Here is a 6,165-nt window from a genome sequence, read left to right on the forward strand (position 1 = left end):
ACGTAAATAAACTACGTATATAATAAATAATAGTATATATATAGTATATATATATATATATATATATATATATATATATATATATCCTGGACATTGCAGAATTGGCTTACCCATTGTTCATCAGGAGCATAATATTATAATAATTTTTTCTTATTATTTAATTCACTGGAAATGATTTAAAAAGAAGCCGAAACGTTCAAATAAAATTGATGTATTTTTAAGTATATATATTTCGAATAGAGAATTGAGTATTATAATTACTATGTCGTGCTCTCAGCATTAATTTCTATTATCATTTTATTAGCTTAACATCATTAATATAAACTGATAAATTAAATTTATTTTACATATCTTTTTTTAACAAAACGAATTTTTCATTCATTTAAACGCCCAAAAGCTTATAAACATACATATAACATTATTTTCGGTATTATTGCGCATGCTGGCGTTCTTCTGTGCTATAAATGCAAGATATATGTTCAAATGTAAGTTATTATTGTAATTACCGGATATGTCGGCATCCGTTGGTAAATATGTATGGCTCGTACATGAATCGGCGAAGAGGAGACCGATAAACTCGCATATGAATTGTATTTTACACTAGTGCGATAATGGCGATTTTGAAAGCACCGCCGACAAAATTACGACAGCCCGAAATGTTATTATTCGCTTTGAATATGCGCTGTTGGTAATGTGGTGTTCCTTTTTGCTCTCGTTGCTGAAATAAGCCGGTCCGGTGATATATTAGTACCGCATAATAGAGTTACTGTAATGAATGACCACGTAGTACGCGTGCCATTTTTGTTAGTTTTCGTGGTGAATGCAGTCACTGCGACATACGAAAATGTCAATCACCTACGTAAATTGTGCAAACGGAGGTTTGCCACACGATGTACATTAAATTATAGTCAGTAAATTGTCACAAGTCATCGTTATTTAACTGTTGGTGTAAGAATCTATATTAGCGTTTAAAAATTGAATGCGCTAATTGAAAGATATATAATTACAGTTACACATAATATTGAGAAAAAGAAATAAAATTTATATGTTATTCTTCTTGAATATATAAAGTTCAATTTTTTTAAATAACATTCATTATTGTTATTAAAATTTATGCTAAATCTTCAAGCTTTTATTTATATAATTTAAAAAATCAACATAGTTAGTTATAATATTAATGATGAAAGTATCTGTTTTATATTTAATGCACTCACATATATTGTTACTACTTCTTTATTATTGTAATTTATTATTATTATTATTATTTGTACGTGTAATTTATATATACCCTTTTAATCGATTTCGTCATAAAATTTACCGCTATAAAGTATTAACGACTGTTTAATTCATGTTGTGTAATGGCAATGTGCTAGTTCAAAGCGGTTTTTGTGTCAGCATAAATTTCACTTCGGAAAATATTTGATCTTGCGTACGTTGCACGCCCGCTCCGCGAAGCGCACTCATTTTCCAACATATAGCGAATAAATATTAATTATCTGTTATCGGACAAGCCATACATGGTGCGCTGGCTCATTCGATTTTATGAAAATAATATATGCCGGATTAATTTGCATTGGCAATGCGCCTCCACGTGCGCTGTGCTGAATCGTGCATGCTGTTTTTGCTAAATTTAAAAAACGAGTTTAAAGGGCTAACCGCTTTTCAGTCACCTTTTTATTATTATAATCTCGATGTAACTTTTCGATATTTTCGGTATTCTTCATAATTATTTTTCCGTTATATGCGAATAAATGTACGTCGGTCATATCAGTAACCATATAATATTTTTAGTTTTTATTATACTTGAGAGAGAGAAGTTTATTTATTAAATAAATGTTTTTACGTTATATGATTTATACTCAATATGCAATTTTACTTCATATGATTGAAGTTCAAATATAGTTAATTACATTTTTATTCTGCAATGTTTGTTAAAATTTATCAAACATATGTTTAATAATTATCAGACGTATTTACAAATAAGATTGATTTATTAAATTACATTTAATAAATCAATTTTATTTAATTGTAATACATTAAATAAATAAAATTAATTTATTTAATTGTAATACATATTACAAAAATAAAATATATAATGTGAAGAAATAAGTAATATATACATGTATAAGAAGGCGAAAATAAAAAATGAATGCGTTATATCATTGAATGTTATATCATGCGTTATAATCGTCTATATTTCAAGTGTCAAGTTTGGTTGAACATCTCATTTTGGCGCCATTATTCCGGTCGAATAATTTTCCGGCATCACATTCGTCTTGCATTCGATTGCATATTCGCGCCGATTCCCCTGATCACGACTTAAATTTATGTGGAACAGGTTGTTATCTCTCGCCAAACGAGTGCTCTCCACGAGCGTTTTCCTTCTGGTCCATGTTCCTGCTTCCGGATCACTTTGCACGCCCCTCGGGTATCGGGTCAAGAGAATGGAATCATTCCAAATCAGATTACGACATGCGCTGGGCATTTAAAGCGTTTTCGATCATTCCTTTTTCAGAGTCACCGCGCAGTGATTTCTCGACGTGAGAGAGGAACTGGCGAGAAAACGCAATCCGACAGGAAAGTGTATTGCCGATCGATATCGAAGCGGTTTTCCAACGGAGAGTGGTATCTGAAATCTTTATATGTTACATGAAGCGGAATTTCGTGCTGAAGAGTAAACGCAAAACTTGTCAAGTTATGGAAGTTTTACATTTTGTGCAAATATAGAAACTGGTGTTTGAATATTTTCGTTGATTTCTTTAATCTTTCTATCGCAAATCGCAGTAACGGAAAGTTACAATTATTATGATTACTAAACGTTTAAAATATAAAACTTTTCCATTTAAACATAACATTTTATGATGTTAATTCAAACACTAGCAATCGATGTTTAGAGTGCTCATTATTATAACTTTTGTATTTATATTTTTTTGTCTCGTTAGCTACTTTTAATTTCATATATCTTTATTAAATATATACAAGGTCCGGCTGAATACGGATACGATGTGACTCCTTATGAAAAAATAAAAAAATATATAGAGTAAAATTTTTTAATTTTCTGCTTAGTTTTCGAGAAAATCGAGTTTGAAAATCCATTGCGTATACGTATGTTGTTGTGGCTAAGCAACGGTTTGTCGAGCGACATATAATGCATATAGTGTTTATAAATAACGCTTTACGACCTACGATGTCGAATACTCATGTCAGTTTTCATTCAAATATCACGACGATGAAATATAGATATACGAACAGGGAGTGCGTCGATATGTCGGGTTTTGAGAGTCTGTAATGATGATTTATCCACTGCTATTTGTTACTATGGAGAGCGATATCCTAATCGGCGTATTCCGGATCGAAGAACAATTCAACGGATGGAACGAAGCCTTTTAGAAGTGGATTTTTTTGCATCATTTCATCGAAATTGTAGTCGTATTCGTAGGCTTATTGAAGTTTTGCAAGTATTAACAATAATCCTCGAATTAGTGCGGCATCACTGTCTTATCAGTATAACGTTCATTGTTTATAAACACTATACACGTTATATATCGTTCGAAGGATCGTAGCTTAGTCACAACATACATACGCAATGGATTTTCAAACTCGATTTTCTCAAAAACTAAGCAGAAAAATTTTATTCTTTATATTTTTTTATTTTTTTATAATGAATTACATCGTGCCTACTTTTACATATTATTCGGCCGTGATATTAATAGAGTATAAATTATATTTATTTTAATATATAAAGAGATACAAATAATAGACAATATATTACAAATATATTATTTGAATTATTTCAAAAATGTAGTTCTGTATAGTAAAAAAAAAAGGCATAAGAGTCTCACAAGCGCGGAAATTAGTGCGCAGAAATAACAGGTTAAATATAGCGAATTTAACACAATTACGTTTAATTTGCACGATTGATTATTATTTTGACTCACACAAGCGTGCTTATTGTTTTTATTTAAGTTCTTTGTAAAGGAAAACTTGCTATGTACTACTTTCTTTGTATTTGTATACTTGTAAACATTGCTCGTCTTTACACCTCTTGGATATTTTCTATTCATATTATACCCATAGGAGAAAAATTTTAATAATATTAAAAAATTCCACGCATACACACTGCATAAATACACACACACACACACACACACCACACACACACCACACACACACACACACACACACACACACACACACACACACACACACACACACACACACACACACACACACACACACACACTATACTATTATTATTACTTTTTTCTAAAATATTAACAAATTTCTGATAATTTTAATTGTCTCCAAATTGTTAATTTTTCGGGTTTCTACGTAGGATGTCCTAAAGAAATCTAATTTTGAATTTAACAAATAGTGTTGTTTGATTAAAATCTACTATACTATCGTAATAAATGTTTTTAATTATTAAGATTTTATCGTTTTTATTGACTTTATTAATAATATAAGACGCGCGAGATAAGCTGCTCTGTTAACAACAGACACAAATTTCGAATATTTCATTTTACGCTCGATGGAAAATATTCCAAGAAATGTAATTTGCAGCCATTTGAATTGCGTGGAGTTTAGTCGTAAGTGTAGAAAATTAAGCAACGAAGTGTATAGGTACGTTAGTTACGGTAATTAAACTGCATCTGGGATATCTTCTTTTCACGCAATGAATGGGACGCATATTGCACGGAAAAAAAAACAGGATCTTATTAATTAATTTATACAGTTGCGGTTGCATTCTCTTGGTATACATACGCTGCGGTTAGCCGACAGATATATATTATGCACATGCAAAAACTCTTTCTTTAATTACGCTACGTGCGCCAAAAGTTTGTTCATTATGCACGTAACTTTTATATACCAGTTACATATTGTTGTAAACGTTTCTTTCCTTCGCCTTTTTAAAAAATAATAAGATGATGCTTTCTGTTGATGCGTTCAATATTATTTTCTTTATTTAGCGTAAAATTAAATTTATACCGATTGCGATTATAATTATAATGGTAATTGCTATTAAAAAGAAATTAAATTTAATATCTTAATTGTTAATTAAAGTTAAAAAAGTTCAAATACTCGACACATATTATTTATAATGACAAATTATATCTAATTCGAAATAATTATTTTTCTAGGTTGCTGTAATGTTCAATATATTTAATTTAACTGAAAAATGGAGTTAAACAATTTAATTTAAGAAATTTATTAATTTGCTAAAAACTAAGTTCAAACTAAGTTTATAATCTATTAAGTGCACATGTTACTATAAATGCTGTTTATTTTAAAACTAACAATAAAGAATTCAGTAGCAAAAATGATGTAATTATATTTTTACCATTGCTTTGTATTGAAGTAATACATTTTGATATGTACTTGGAAATTAAAAATAATAAAATGCTATTTAGTTTTAAGAAATTGGTTTAAATTTGATTTAAATTCCTATAATATTTAGTAGTGCAAAGACTGAATATGTACTTGCAAAAAAATATTTTACTGCTCCAGCTAGAATTATAACTGTTTTTTGTATCTAATAGAAAATTATGTATTATACACATAGAATTTATAACATAAATCTAAATTTTATCTCTATATGATTAGATGTAATATATATTTAATATCATAGTACTTGCTAGAAATTTATTTATTTTAACTATTTTTCGTATTTAGATAATTTTCGCTATAACTGCAAGATCACTTTTTTGAGTGTATAAAATTTTAATGGAAGTATCGTAATATTTTTCGCATCCGACAATATGGGAGCTATTTTCAATGCAATTAATGTCGCTGCCGTACGTAATGCAAGTGTGAATTCAAAACGATAGTATTGGTGAATGTTCCATCGATATCGCTTTTTGACGCTGTCAGACGTATACTAATCCAGCGATAATGCGGCACTCTATGAACCTGTACAATCCATCGCGTTTATCTCAATAAATATAGCTCCCTCGTGCTGTAGGCTGTCGCGAGCAGATTGTGCACCCATAGATAGTTATTTCTCTCCTCTAGATATCGCACAGTGGAATGGCGTACACTTACACGTCGTAGTGAATTGGTTACTTGATAAATGTTTGACGTCACACGGCCCGAAATGGCAGTTTTATACGAAGCTATATAGTATCGACTATTGTACCGTTATAAACGCTAACTCGTGCGATCTAT

Source organism: Atta cephalotes (genome assembly GCF_000143395.1).
Source record: "Atta cephalotes unplaced genomic scaffold scaffold00001, whole genome shotgun sequence".
Taxonomy (NCBI): domain Eukaryota; kingdom Metazoa; phylum Arthropoda; class Insecta; order Hymenoptera; family Formicidae; genus Atta; species Atta cephalotes.